This window comes from Scyliorhinus torazame, chromosome 4 (genome assembly GCF_047496885.1).
Source record: "Scyliorhinus torazame isolate Kashiwa2021f chromosome 4, sScyTor2.1, whole genome shotgun sequence".
Classification (NCBI taxonomy): Eukaryota; Metazoa; Chordata; class Chondrichthyes; order Carcharhiniformes; family Scyliorhinidae; genus Scyliorhinus; species Scyliorhinus torazame.
In genome coordinates, this window is record NC_092710.1 from 37,450,611 (window position 1) to 37,466,753 (window position 16,143).

The following is a 16,143-nucleotide window of genomic DNA, read 5'->3' on the forward strand; positions in this document are numbered from 1 at the left end:
GGTCACACGAGGTGCTCGTATGGAAATGGCCGGTTAGCTCAATGATTACAGCGTGGTGCTAAAAACGCCGAGGTCGCGGGTTCGATCCTCGTACGTGACAACAAAACAACTCCGTCATGAAATGATCTACTTGCCTCGTATGTTTGCAGGCAACCAGCCCAGTGTTACTGGAGTGAATTTGTTTTAGAGCAGAGGCACAGCATAAGCAGAGAAAAGAGGAGCAACAGCGGAGCGAGAGGAGCAACAGCGAAGTGTGAATGCGGTCACTACAGATGGGATCACTCCCAGCCCGTATAGCTCAGTCGGTAGAGCATCAGACTTTTAATCTGAGGGTCCAGGGTTCAAGTCCCTGTGCGGGCGACCATTTTAAATCCCAATGATCGATGCTGACGTGAACCCATCGAGTGAATCAACTGGGAAAGAAGCCCATCGGCCCATTGTGCCTCTGCTACCCCTCAAACCCCTGTCTGTTTCATTCCCAGTTTCCAGCCAAGGACCGTCGCCTTTGCATTCCACGGGGTTCAAGATTTTATCTTCTCTGTTGTGTGAATAATACCATCATTACAAGGAGAAATCTCTGCCCATCGCTTTCAGATTGATACCTGAAATATTTGCGTTGTGCTGATTTATTATCTTTTTTTTTGCTGATTTTGAGCTTTTTGGCGCGTTTAATCTGAATACCGACATGATCAGCAATTGAATTTGACCCAGTCCCAATAAAGGATGCTCTTTGGATCTGTCCGTTGCTGCTGTTCAGTTAAACCTCATCGTTAAGTTCCAATAAATTCCATCACATTTACATTAAAATACATTTCACTTTGTTTTCTGAATTCAAAGCCATTCTGCACTCTGTCCCCTGGGTTTCTGTGGCCATTAGCACCCGGTTTCCCTGGGTTTCTGTGGCTATGGCTCATCTTTCTTTCTCACTCCACAGTATCAATATTTCCCAATTTCTCTGTCTTTTAGCTTTGACAAAGAGTCAACGGATTCGAAACGTTAGCTCTTTACTCTCCCTACAGATGCTGCCAGACTTGCTGAGATTTTCCAGCATTTCCTCTTTCGTGGTTGTGTTTCTGTTCACATGGAAATTCAATTGGTCACAACTTGTCCAAAATCAGCAATGGTTCCAATGGGGCTCGAACCGAAGACCTGCTACGTGTAAAGCAGACGTGATAAGCACTACACCATGGAACCAGCTGGCGCCAGCTGCATTCCTTATATGACTGGAGTTTGTGATTGTTCCATCGCTCCGGAACATTTGTAAAGCGTCGATTTGTTGGGAATGGATCAGCTGTCAACACCTGACTTGCTGTATAACATGTTTGCGTGTCCCACAAAGTCGCGTTCAGCTGATTGTGCCCAATTTTTTCTCTTTGAGTCAGGCAATTCTCGAAAAAGACTCAAAATGAAAGAGCGTTTCATGAAATGAAAATGAAATGAAAATCGCTGATTGTCACGAGTAGGCTTCAATTATGTTACTGTGAAAAGCCCCTAGTCACCACATTCCGGCGCATGTTCGAGGAGGCCGGTATGGCGCGGAAGTTGTTAGGCAAAGGGGTGGTTTCGCTTTTGTAAAGATCAGTTTTGAATCAAGCGTGCTGGATGCAGCGAACCTTGAGTCAGAATGTTGAGTCGTTCAGAATCAGGAAGTGACTGTCCCAAACCCAACTGGGAATAACCAGTCTCCAGGAAAGGGACTCGGTGGGCGGAGTATTGGAGTGAAGCGTCGAAGAGCAGCACAGCTCTGAACGCCCTGAATCCAGAGGCGGAGCTGCTGATATGCTGTCCGGATTCAGAGAGTGGCGCAATGCAAAGGAAGCAGCTGTTTGTTCTGGAGGAGACGCACAGCATAAGCAGAGGAAAGAGGGGCAACAGCGGGGCGAGATGAGCAACAGCGAAGTGGGAATGCGGTCACTACAAGCGGGATTACTCACATCCCGGATTGCTCAGTCGGTACAACATCAGACTTTTAATCTGAGGGTCCAGGGTTCAAGTCCCTGTTCCAGCGATCAATTTAAATCCCAATAATCGATGCTGACGTGAACTCATCGGGTGAATCAACTGAGAAAGAAGCCCATCGGCCCATTGTGCCTCTGCTACCCCTCAAACCCCTGTCTTTTCCAATCCCAGTTTCCAGCCAAGGACCGTCGCCTTTGCATTCCACGGGGTTGAAAGTTTCATCTATTCTCCTTTGTGTGAATAATACCATAATTACAAGGAGAAATCTCTGCTCATCGCTTTAAGATTGATCCCAGAAATATTTGCATTGTGCTGCTTTATTATCATTTTTCTGCTGATTTTGAGCTTATAGGCGAGTTGAATCTGAATTCCGACATGATCAGGAATTGAATTTCATCCAGTCCCAATAAAGGATGCTATTTGGATCTGTCCGTTGCTGCTGTTCAGTTAAACCTCAGTGTTATGTTCCAATAAATTCCATCACATTTATATTTAAATACATTTCACTTTGTTTTCTTAATTCAAAGCAATTCTGCACTCTGTCCCCTGGGTTTCTGTGGCCATTGGCACCCGGTTTCCCTGTGTTTCTGTGGCTATGGCTCATCTTTCTTTCTCACTCCACAGTATAAATATTTCTCACTTTCTCTGTCTGTTAGCTTTGTCAAAGAGTCATCGGACTCGAAACATTAGCTCTTTGCTCTCCCTACAGATGCTGCCAGACTTGCTGAGATTTTCCAGCATTTTCTCTTTCGTGGTTATATTTCTGTTCACATGGAAATTCAATTGGTCACAACTTGTCCAAAAGCAGCAATGGTTCCACTGGGGCTCGAAACCATGACCTGCTGCGTGTAAAGTAGACGTGATAACCACTACACCATGGAACCAGCAGGCGGCAGCTCCACTCCTTATATGACTGGAGTTTGTGATTGTTCCATCACTCCGCAACCTTTGTAAAGCGTCTATTTGATGGGAATGGATCAGCTGTCAACACCTGACTTGCTGTATAACATGTTTGCGTGTCCCACAAAGTCGCGTTCAGCTGATTGTGCACAATTTTTTCTCTTTGAGTCAGGCAATTCTCGAAAAAGACTCAAAATGAAAGAGCGTTTAATGAAATGAAAATGAAATGGAAATCGCTTATTGTCATGAGTCGGCTTCAATTAAGTTCCTGTGAAAAGCCCCTATTCGACACATGTCGGCGCCTGTTCGGGGCGGCCGGTACGGCAAAGGGGAGGTTTCGCTTTTGTAAAGAACAGTTTTGAAGTAAGCGTGCTGGACGCAGCGAATCTTGAGTCAGAATGTTGAGTCGTTCAGAATCAGGAAGTGACTGTCCCAAACCCAACTGGGAATAACCAGTCTCCAGGAAAGGGACTCGGTGGGCGGAGTATCGGAGGGAAGCGCCGAAGAGCAGCACAGCTCTGAACTCGCCCTGAATCCAGAGGCGGAGCTGCTGATATGCCGTTCGGATTCAGAGAGTGGCGCAGGGCAAAGGAAGCAGCTGTTTGTTCTGCAGGAGAGGCACAACATCAGCAGAGGAAAGAGGGGCAACAGCGAAACGAGAGGAGCAACAGCGAAGGGGGAAAGCGGTCACTACAGGCGGTATCGTTCATAGTCTGGATAGCTCAGTCGGTAGAGCATCAGACTTTTAATCTGAGGGTCCAGGGTTTAAGTCTCTGTTCGAGCGATCATTTTAAATCCCAATGATCGACGCTGACCTGAACTCATCGAGTGAATCCACTTAGAAAGAAGCCCATCGGCCCATTGTGCCTCTGCTACCCCTCAAACCCCTGTCTGATCCAATCCCAGTTTCCAGCCAAGGTCCATCGCCTTTGCACTCCGCGGGGTTCAAGGTTTCCTCTATTATCTTCTGTGTGAATAATACCATCATTACAAGGAGAAATCTCTGTTCATCGCTTTAAGATTGATCCCTGAAATATTTGCGTTATGCTGATTTATTTTCTCCATTTGTTTGCTGATTTTGAGCTTTTAGGCGAGTTGAATCTGAATTCCGACATGATCAGAAATTGAATTTGATCCAGTCCCAATAAAGGGAGCTCTTTGGATCTGTCCGTTGCTGCTGTTCAGTTAAACCTCATTGTTATGTTCCAATAAATTCCATCACATTTATATTTAAATACATTTCACTTTGTTTTCTGAATTCATTGAGAATGCTGGCAGGCAATGCGATGTTCTGCAATGGTAGTTTGTACCGACTTTGTATTGAAGTGTAACTGCAATATTATTTTCATTGACAAAACAAGTATTGTCAGCGCCGATTGCTAACTCCGCCGCTGCCTGCAGATTCCCCTCCAAGGAACACGCGCCATATTCACTTGGAACCATTTCCCATTCACTCACTCTTGTTGGGTACAAATCATGGAGCTTCCTTCCTAACCGCTTTCTGGGTGCACCTACACCACATGGACTGCAGAGTTCCAGAAATCCACACCACACCCAGTTTCACGGGAATTGGATGAGAGCTGAAATTATGGAGCGCTAGTTTATTGCTTTTTGTATTTTGAAATTGCAGATTGTGGTGGAGTGACCATAATGATGTCCAGGAAATGTTGTGTCAATGTTCTAAGATGAAGGAATTGGATACAGAATGGCTGTTGGTGTGGTGAGTGGCACGTTTTGCCAAGGATGAAATTCGAACAAGTGTCACAGCGCCGAATGGGTATTGAGAAAAGGCGGTGAGTGAGAGAAACGCGCGTTTAACAGATTGGGTCCTCGCAGAACAAAACGTAAAAGGTGAGTGAAAGTTGGGGAAGGGGCAGGAGCAAAGGGGAATTTGAGACGGCGAAGGGTCACGAGATACAGAGCATTAGTTGGGAAATTTGGAAATATTTCAGTCTGTAAACTCGTTCCTGGTTCGTCTACTGGATGGCTCTATTCTGCGCCGCAATCGATGCGCCCTTCGCCTCATTCCACGCTTGCCAGGTGATCCTCCAGTGTCGCCTCGCCCTCCTGCTGACCCTGCCATGGACTATGCAGAGCCTCCTGTCACTCTACCTCCCCCTGACTTTGACGCAGTCCAGCCCGCTCCTGAACCGGCGGCTCTCGGCCCACCCTTGAGGCGGTCAACCAGAATTTGTCGCCTCAGAGACTACATTTATGAACTTGTCGAATTTATGGACTCTCTGAATTATTTTGTTGCTTTGTTTGACCGTTTCCCTGGTTTGTATATAATGTTGATCTCGTTACTCTTGTTGCATATTGCTCTGCACCAGGCACCTTCCCATGTAAATAGCTTAGTTCTCATGTACATAGTCCTGTACATATGTCTTCGCACCCCACACATAGTTCGGATCATTATCACCACACATTATTTATTGCCACACACATACATTTTTTTATAAAAGGGGGGATGTCATAATATACAACAGTATGTCGTGGTGCAGAGACATACACTGATGGACACACAGAAAGACCAAGCAACACACACAACACCACAGCCAATCACCAGTTAGAGCACACTCACTATAAAGACAGAGGGCATCAGTTTTCCCGCTCATTCGGGATGCAGCCTCTCAGGACAGAGCTTACAGCTTACAGCACAGATCTTCACCATGTGCTGAGTGCATAGACTGGTCAGGATAGGCATAGGTCTTTAGTTTAATCTAACATCGTGTTAACCCACAGTGAAAGTACGTTCAACAGCTTCTAGCTTAATAAAATAGTGTTGTTCTATTTTAAGTGTTGGTAGCCTTTATGTGTTCCACGGATCCAAAACACCCAACACATCACCGTGCAGCAAACATTTCACCAGCTGCTGTGGGAGGCCACGTATCTTAGAACAATAAAGCCTCAGTTGTATTCAACTCTCGTCTTTGTCCAATTGATCGTGCATCAATTTATTGCTCTAAGATTTTCAGAAGATGGACCTCCGTATCAAGCCTGATCGTCTGCAGCTGGATCCGTATTCAAGCAATGCCAAAAAGGACTTTCAGCACTGGCTAACTTGTTTCGAGGCGTACATCAGGTCTGCACCACACCCTGTTCCGTAGGCTCAGAAAATACAGATACTGTACTCGGGGTTGAGCTCCAATGTCTTTCCGCTGATCCAGGACGCGCCAAACTACGCTGAAGCCATGGCGCTACTTAAAGAAAACTACGCCCAGCGGACGAACACGCTCTTCGCCAGGCATGTACTCGCCACTCACTCTCAACTCCCTGGTGAGCCCATAGAAGACTTCTGGCGGGCCCTAATCCCACTAGTCCGGGACTGTGACTGTCAGGCCATTACGGCCACTGAACATTCTAACCTCCTCATGCGGGACGCTTTTGTTACGGGGATTGGGTCGGACCTCATACGCCGGCGACGTTTAGAAGGGGCCACACTCGATCTCGCAGAGACAAAGAAGCTCACGCTCTCTATGATGGTCGCCTCGCGAAATACTCAGGCCAACGCCCCCAGCAGCGCGGCCCACCCCTCCTTCCCTTCGTGAACCCCACAGCTGGCCGTCCCAGCGGGGCCCTTACCCACCCAATACGCCTGCACCACACACCAGCCAGCTAACCCCGGGTGTCCCCAATGTTATTTTTGCGGCCAGCAAGAACACCCCCGCCAATGCTGCCCGGCCCGCGCTGCCCTTTATAAGGCTTGCGGTAAGAAGGGGCACTTCGCCGCCGTGTGCCAGGCACGCGCAGTCGCTGCTATCACCCCCCCCCCTCGTTTACGCACAATGGGCACTGCCATCTTCACCCCCGGACCATGTGCTGCCAGTGGGTGCCACCATCTTGTCCCCCTCAGACCACGCGCGGCTAGTGGGCGCTGCCATCTTCTCCCCCTCATACCAAGCTCGGCCAGTGGGTGCCGCCATCTTACCTTCCGCGCAACACGTGCGGCCCATGGGTGCCGCCATCTTGTTCAACCCCTGCCATGTGCGGCCCATGGGTGCCGACATCTTGTTCAACCCCTGCCACGTGCGGCCCATGGATGCCGCCATTTTGTCCTCCCCAAGATCTTCAGGCGCCGCCATCTTGTCTCCCCCACGGCACATGGGCACCACCAGCGTTCCAGGACCCGTGCCCCATGGGCACCCCATCAATCGACACCAGCGACGACCAAATTCGACTCTCCTCAGTGACCATCGACCAGTCTCGTCCGCACAACCTGGCGACCGCATCAACCAGCGTTATAATCGACGGACACGTGACCTCTTGCCTGCTGGACTCTGGGAGCACCGAAAGCTTCATCCATCTGGATACGGAAGTCCACATCCGGGATGTCACTCCCGACTCGGCTGGCAGCTCCAGGGCCCGTCCTTCTCCGTAGGCACGTCCGACCACACAAGGCGGACCCATTGATGGAGAGGGTGCAGTTGCTCCATGTGAACCCCCAGTATGCCTACGTGGCGTACTCCGATGGCCCCCAGGATACTGTCCCCCTCAGGGACCTGGCACCAGTAGGTTCCACACACACCGCTGGCCCGGCTCCACCCCCACCCCCCCTCCCCCAGGCGCTCCGAGCAGCAACCCCTCCAGGACCATCCTGCTCATGCCCGAGGATGAAGAGGATTTCAGCATGCTCCCAGAGTCACCGAAGACCAGACCAGCATCGGCATCGCCGCCACCACTGCTTCGCTCCCAGCGGCACATCAAGGGACCGGACCAGTTAAACCTCTAACTGGTTCACTGGACTTCAAAATTTGCAAATATTGTGTGTCTAAATTCAATTTCTGGATATAGTTCTCCACCACCCCCGCCGTACTCAATTGTAACAGGGGGTGAATGTGGTAGACCACTGTTGCACCTATATTAAGTGATGTACGGTAGGACCTGTTCTACAGGTATGGCGGTAGTCCCTGCCTGCTGGCTCCGCCCAGTAGGCGGAGTATAAGTATGTGTGTCCTCAGTGAAGCAGCCATTTCACCAGCTGCTGTGGCGGCCACACATCTTAGAGCAATAAAGCCTCAGTTGTATTCAACTCTCGTCATTGTCCAATTGATCGTGCATCACAGACCGTCACCACCCTCTGGGTAAAAATGTTTTTCCTCAAATCCCCCCTGAACATCCTGCCCCTCATCTTTAACTTGTGTCCCCTTGTAACTGACCCTTCAGCGAAGGTGAACAGCTGCTCCCTGTCCCCTATGCACCCTGTCCATGGCCCTCATAATCTTGCACACCTCGATCAAGTTGCCCCTCAGTCTTCTCTGCTCCAGTGACACCAACCCAAGCCTACCCAACCTATCTTCATAATTTAGTGTCTCCAGTGCTCGGACTGTCGGAGCGTTGAGCAACAGAATTAGCGACAAAGAGAAGAACGGGGTTAGAACTGCGACAAAATTATCAAATCCCTCTCACCTCGGCTCAATAAAATAGCTTAGACATCAGATACAGAAGCAGAATTAAGCCATTCCACCCATCAAATGTGCTCTGCCATTCGATCATGGTTGATATGTTTCTCACCCCCATTCTCCTGCCTTCTCCCCGTAATCGCTAATGCCCTTATTAATCAAGAATCTATCTATCTCTGTCTTAAAGACACAGTGACTTGGCCTCCAGAGCCTTCTGCTGCAATAAATGCCACAGATCCACCACCCTCTGGCTGGAGAAATTCCTCCTCATCTCAGTTTTAAAGGATCATCCCTTCAGTCTGAGGCTGTGCCCTCGGGTTCTAGTTTCTCCTACTGGTGGAAACATCCTCACAACGTCCACTCTATTTAGGCCTCTCAGTGTTCTGCAAGATCCCCCTCAGCCTTATAAACTCTATCGAGTACAGGCCCAGAGTCTTCAACAGCTCCTCATATGACAAGCCCTTAATTCCTGGGATAATTCTCCTCTGGCCAGTACACCGTTCCTTAGAGACAGGGCCCAAAATTGCTCATAACATTCCAAATGGGGTCTGATCAGAGCCTTATACAGCCTCAGCAGTACATCCCAGGTCTTGTATTCTAGCCCTCTCGGTGGCCTAACTCAGGTTCTGTACAGCTGCAACATGATTCGCCAATTTTTATACTCAATGCCCGGACCACTTAGGGCAAGCATGCCGTGTGCCTTCTTGACTACCTTCTCCACCCACGCTGCCACTTTTAGAGATCTGTGAACCTGTACATCAAGATCTCTCTGCCGATCAATGCTCTTCAGGGTTCTGTCATTTACTGTTTATTTCCCACCTGTATTAGACCTTCCAAAATGCATTACCTCACATTTGTCTGGAGTAAACTCCATCTGCCATCTCTCCGCCCAAGTCTCTAACCGATCTATAGCCTGCCGTATTCACTGACAGCCCCATTGCTATCCCCAATTCCACCAACCTTTGTGTCATCCGAAAATTTACTATTCAGTCCAGTTACATTTTCCTCCAAATCATTTATATATATTGAAAACAGCAGCCCTCCATTCAGAAAAGCACCCTTCCACTGCCGCCCTCAGTCTTCTATGACCGAGCCAGTTCTGTATCCAACATGCCAGCTCACCTCTGATCCCGTTTGATTTCACCTTCTGCACCAGTCTGCCAAGGGGTACCTTGTCAAAGGCTTTACTAAAGTCCATGTGGATAATATCCACTGCCCAATTAAAGGCTTGCGAATCTTCTGCATTCTAGACTCAGGGAGCTCTTTGGATTCTCGCTGATTATATTGATGGGACATTCCCAGGGGTTCTGTGAGCACAAAGGGATATAAGGACAGTTCAGGAAGGTACAATTAACATAGATGAACCATGAACATATTGAATATTGGAGCAGTCATTACATCCGGTAGATATTCCTGCTGCTCCTATTTGTGATATCCCTGCAGACCCTCAGGAGAGCAACACACAGGATTATACTGAGCTGGGAGTGGAAAGAGCAGCTTCCCCAGCAGCATTCTGCATTTTAATGGCTTCATTAGAAGTACAGTTTACAGAATGTTTGTTTCTATTTGCCTTGAGCACAGGCGAACAGTGAGTGGATTTATCAAGGTCTCTCGTATTTTTAAATAAAGGTTAAATATGTCGAATCTCTTTGGCTCCCCAGCCTGAATGGGTGACACAGTAGTCAGCACTGCTGCCTCACAGCTCCAAGGGTCCCACGTTTAATTCCGGCCTCGGGTGACTGTGCGGAGTCTGCAAGTTCTCCCCGTGTCTGCGTGGGTTTCCTCCGCTTTGCTCCCACAGCCCAAAGGTGTGCAGGTTAGGTGGATTACGAAAGATCGGCGACCTGAACAGCGGAGAAGAGCAGGCAACGACACAGGGGGATGGGGAGTAACGTTTTGAAAAAGGAACTGACCGCTATGAAGGAAGCGATCAAGGCGGAGTACCAGGTGGTGATGAAGGGGATGGTGACCGAAGCGATAGCCACTCTTCAGTACACGATAGAAGGCCTGGGACGGAAAGTGGAGGCCCAGGAGAAGACGCTCCTGGACCAGGAGAAGGCATCAACGGCCCACAGCGACAGGATAGTGGCTTTGGAGGCCGAGATGAAGAGGTTGGTGGCGGCTCAGGGTAACCTGAAAAGGAAGGTCAACGATGAGGAGAATAGGTCCAGGTGGCAAAACGACCGCATTGTGGATCTGCCAGAGGAGATTGAGGGGAGGGACCCAACTGCGCAATCTAGTTGGGAGGGAAGGCTTTCCAGACCCAGTGATGGACAGGGCACACAAGTGGCTCCGACCTAAGCCCAATACTGGGAAGCAATCAAGGGCGATAAATGCAAAGCTGCATCGATTCCAGGAATAGGGCAAAAATCCTGAGGTGGGCCCGACAGGCGAAATCATGATCGTGGGGAGGGCAGAGAGTCAGGGTCTACCAGGACATTGGGGCGGACTTGGCAAAAAGGAGGGCCGAATTCAACAGAGCGAAATCGGCGCTCTACAAAAAAGGGGTGCAATTCGGCATGTTAATCCCGGGCAAACTCTGGGTGACATACAAGGGGAAGGAACATTACTTCAGCACTCCGGCGGAGGCGGATGAGTTTGTTAAAATGAACAACCCGGGGGAGAGCAGACGTGGCAGCGGTGAAAGCGGCAGGGACAGGGGAAGAAAGGGAATGAGAGTGGAGGACGGAGCGAAAACAAAGACTGTAACATGGACTATGTTTTTGCGCGGGACTGTGCTGCCTCGTTTTCGTGTTTGTCTCCTTTCTCAGTTTGAAGATGGGAAACAGGATAGGGGAGCGAGAATAGGGGAAGCAGGCAAGTGGGAGGGATAGGGGGTGGAGAGGGGGAGGTGAAACAGGGCCCGGTCTAGACCAGCACTGGGAGGGGAGCCACCTGACTAGTGAGGAGGGCTCGCACGGGAAGACAGGCAGTGAGGGAGACCGCGGCGCACCTCTCAGGGGAGAGGGAGCGTCTGGCCAGAAAGGGGGAGAAAGGGCAGAAGGGGGAGAGAACACTCGGGGGGGGGGGGGGGGGAGGGGGAACCAGAGGGATGGATGGGGGGGGGGGGTTGGGGAAGGGGGGAACAAAGACGGGGGGGGGGTGCACAGAACGTAAAGGGAACAAAGAGAACAAATGGGACAGACACAGGCCTCGACGGGCATGGAGCAGAGCGAGGAACCAAGATGGCGCCGTAAACTGCCATTCTGGTGGGCCCCTGGGCAATGGGAGACCTCGGAGGGCAAGGGCACGCCCACGTGGCATACACATAGTTAGAGGCCATGTTGGGTGCCTCCTGGGCAAAAGGAAATCCCGGACCGCAGGGACCCGACCTCATGGTGTGGGTGGCGACTGCGGCCATTTTGAACGGTCCCCTAACAACGGAAAACCCCGGAGTGCAGGGGCGCGTCCACCAGGTAAGTATGGTTAATCCCACAGGATCGGGGGGGGGGGGGGGGGGGGGAGGCGGTCAGAAACGCCCCCCACCAGGATTGTTACCTGGAACGAAAGGGGACTTAACGGTCTGGTGAAATGATCCAGAGTCTTCACCCACCTAAGAAATGAATGAAATGAAATGAATGAATGTAAATTGCTTATTGTCACAAGTAGGCTTCAAATGAATTTACTGTGAAAAGCCCCTGGTCGCCACATTCCGGCGCCTGTTCGGGGAGGCTGGTACGGGAATCGAACCGTGCTGCTGGCCTGCCTTGGCCTGCTTTAAATGCCAGCGATTTAGCTCAGTGTGCTAAACCAGCCTCTAAACCAGGCTAAAGAAGCCAGAACGCCGACATAACCGACCGACAGGAAACACACCGTAGGGAGAAGGACTGACTGCTGGTAAGGAAGGCTGGGTGGGACACGTAGCTTCGTGCTACGGGAGGAGGGCTAGGGGAGTAGCCATACTGATCAGCAAGAGGACGATGTTTATGGAGTTTATGAAGATGGTTACGTACCCAGGGGATGGTACGTCATGGTCAGCGGTGTCCTGGAAGGGGCACCGATGGTACTGGTGAATGTGTCCGCGCCCAACTGGGACGACACCGAATTAAAAAAAAAAACCATGGCGGAAATCCCTGACATTGACACACTCCGACTGATTATGGGGGGGGGGGGGGGGGGGGGGGGCGACTTTAACTGCGTGCAGGACCCAGTGACCGATCAATCAAACCCCAGAACGGAGAGAAAGACAGACATGGTTAGGGAGTTGGGAATATTCATGGAGCAGATGGGGGCGATGGACCTATGGAGGTTCCTACACCCGGGAGTCAATCAATTCTCATTCTTTTCGCAGTTGCACAAGGTATATACCTGCATCGACTCCTTTGCAGTGGGGAACTCGGTGCTTCAAGGAATAAAAGGAGTGGAATACTCAGCGATTGGCATCTCCGACCACACTCCACATTACATGGATGTGAGGTTGGAGACAGGTTATTCCCAGTGCCCCACATGGAGGCTGGGCATGGGAATCCAAGCCAACAAGGCCTTCTGCCAGAAAACATTGCGGGCCATAGGCGATTGAGTTAGTAACAACCTGAATGGGGCGGTCTCACCGTCCACGTTCTGGAAGGCACTAAAGGCCGTGATTAGAGGAGAGTTCATAGCCTACAATCCGTGCAGAGATAGGGAAGAGAGGGCGGCCAGGCAACAGCTGGTCGTCTCCATCTTGGAGGTCGACAGAACGTAATCCGAGGGGTTCCCGGTGGACTTCTATAAAATATTTGCACCAGTCCTGGCCCCACTCCTAAGGGACATGTTCGCAGAGTGACTGGCAGGGGGCATCCTGCCACCCATGCTAGCGTAGGCCACAATCTCACTTATTCCCAAAAAGACCTGACGGAATGTGGATCACACAGACCCATTTCACTGCTGAATGTTGATGTGAAAGTTCTCGCAAAAGTCTTAACCAAAAGGCTGGAGGGCTGCGTACCGGAGGTTGCCGCAGAGGACCAAACGGGCTTTTTCAAGGGTAGGCAACTCACTGCGAACATCAGGCGGCTGCGGAACGTAATAAACACCCTCCCCGGGGAGAGAAACCAGAGGTGATCGTCCCACTGGACGCAGAAAAGGCCTTCGAGAGAGTCAAATGGAAGTACCTCCTCGAGGTACTTGAACGGTTTGGGCTGGGAGCGGGGTTCACCATCTGGATGAGATTCCTGTACAATGCTCCCAAGGCGAGCGTTTGAACCAACACCACCAGGTCTGAATACTTCCAGCTGCAGAGAGGAACAAGTCCGGACTTCTCCCTACCCCCACTCTTGTTCGCGCTCGTGATCAAACCCCATGCGATACTCCTGCTGGACGCGAAATGCTGCAAGGGCATCCGGAGAGGGGACACAGATTACACAGTCTTACTCTGCGGATTGTTGCTCTCTCTGGTTGTTTCTAAATATGGTGGTCAATATGGTCACCTTCCTTAATTCTAATTACGTTTGCTTTAGAGTCGCCAGGTATCTTTCGATACCGCCACAAGGTTCAAACCCGAATGCTGATCAAGGAATCGGTACACCAGTTAGTTAGTTCAAAGTCAAGACTATTTATTTACATACACAGCAATATCAACTCATGCACGAAATACTACAAACTAAACTATCACTACTGCTAAAGCCTATACTTAGCTTCGGGCGCCCACTCAGTCAGAGGAACAATGGCCGTTGTTCGGTTCTGAGGCTGCTGGGGTCAAAGTGGCAGAGGGGAACAGCTAAGGTCGTCCGTCTGGTAGCGAGCGTTGACCTTGGACTTACTTGCTTCTGGTGTAGCTGGTGGACGTGTCTCTCCGCTGTGAGAGCCAAGTCCAAGAGAGTGATTCTCTCTTGGGGCCTTCTTCTTATACCCGAAGGGGGCTTCGCGTGCTTTTGGGCGGGCCTTGCACTTGGCCCCAATCAATTGGGCCATTTCTTGATCATTCGCATTGACCTTGACCAATAAAGGGGTGGGAGCCCTGATGGCTGGGCGGGTCCTAGGTGGCCGTTGGCCTGCTTTGTTTTCTGCATTCGGTTTCAGGAACTGGCGCCGCAAGGTCTGGGGCCAGATTGGTTATTTAAGTATCTTCCTTTGTTACCGGAGATGGGCCGTCCATATGCTAATGGGCCTACAGTTCCAGTCTCGTCTGTTTCTCCAATATGCAAACAGGCTCTGTGCCTGCTTGCTTTCTTAACATTGTCCATTTTTCTCTGCAATCTTTGCAAATGGCCAGTTTGTATTCTGGAAGCGGCCATCTCAGATGACTACACTCTCTCCTTGTGACCCTCAACGCAAAGCGTGACCGATCAAATTACTGCATCATCTTCGTACTCCTCCTAAGTCGGGCACCCATAAGCACTTGACAGGCTCTACACTGCTCTGTCCTATGAATTGCAACTTTTACCCCAATTATTTTATGTACATACATCATTATAAAATTCTACAGGGCGCAATGACATTCAGGCATGCAGTACAAAATAAAAAAACTGGAACCTCCAACTATCCTTAACTAAACTAACCGCAATCAATCACAATAATTTACAACATTTTCAACTGTACAATAGCAGCAACACAGGTCTCTGGTTTGGCAGTCAAGCACAGAGTTTTACATTTCTTTATTCAATCGAAAAGAAAACACACGAAGAAACAGATGTATTTTAATTCACTTAAAGGGGTGGGGGGGGGGGGGTAGCGTCCGTGCACAACTGGAGGGATTCTGCTAAGATCCAACTGTAGAGTATGATGGTCGTCTTCATCTTTCCTTCTTTCTGTCTTTTCTTCTTCTGTGGTTCCTGAGGTTCCCGAGTTCTATAGACACAATCATAATTTCTGTTATTGTCTTGTTTAAGATCTCGTCTGTCTGTCTGTCTGTCCTTTATTGCCAATACCCGTTATAATTGGTCACCATCTGTGACTCCCTCATTTTTTTGTAAGCAAATATTTGGGGACAAGTCATCCGAGAAAAATACTGACACAGTGCGAGCCGTCATGCAGCCTGTGTGATCTACCGTGCTCGTGTTTGAGGATGTAAATAGCATCTGGAAGCAACCTGAGGGTTGCCATAAAGAAACAAAAGAGTTTTGTACTTAAAAAGCCAAAATGGGGTGCGTATGGGCCGCGGTGGGTAAGAATGAGTGGAATCCCTGGGTAGGACAGTGACCAGTGCCCGAGGTGCTCTACCCGAGCGTAGCTGACCAGAGGGGGGGTCCTCAGGCAGGGCAGGGATTAGTGCCGTTTTTCTCATGCTTGAGTGACAGGCAAGAACGGTAAGAATTTGTGGTTGTCGTGGGTGCAGCCACTTATGATTACCTTTGAATCAGAAGAGTAGCTGTGATTGGTTGTCCGTGGACAAACTTGTTCCATTGACTGCCATTGGCCATTAAAAGAGTGGTGGCGTGGAGCTAGGAAAAATTTAAATGGACCAACAACATTTAACATTTACAATAACAAACAAACATACATAATAAACATGGTGCAGGTTCCATCAGAAAGGACACCGTAACTCTCCATTGGTTACTTTTTACCATCATCTGGACACCTCATTGCTCAATAGCGAACAGGGTCGCAAAGTGATTCGTTTGGTGGGAGTCAGACTCTATGTCGTCGTCCTCTCCCGGCTGCCATTCTCTTGACTGGAGTATGTTTGCTAAAGCTGCTTGGGGCGAATTGGGGTCCATCTCACCATTCCGGATGAGCCTGAACGAATTGTCTCGGTGCCAGAGTCTTGCGTCGAGGTTGGAGCTGCAAGGGTTTAAACCGTAATCGTCGGGCGGTGGGTCTGGGTCAGGGGCTTTAATCATAGCATGGTGTGCTGGGGCTGTCGTCATCGCTATCGCCGTTGCTGTTGCTGTCGCTGCTGGTTGAAGGAAGGGAGAGGCGGAATCGTACCTCTTGGGGTGGAGTCGTAGTCGTGTCTGTGGATGGG

General features: G+C 50.0%; 1 non-coding gene across 1 annotated transcript; it reads left to right on the forward strand.

Annotated features, from left to right (window-relative positions):
* Window positions 1–287: 287 nt before the first annotated feature.
* On the forward strand, window positions 288–360 carry trnak-uuu (transfer RNA lysine (anticodon UUU)). The gene has a single exon. It is a non-coding gene; the product is annotated as a tRNA-Lys (tRNA).
* The last annotated feature ends 15,783 nt before the right edge of the window (window positions 361–16,143 follow it).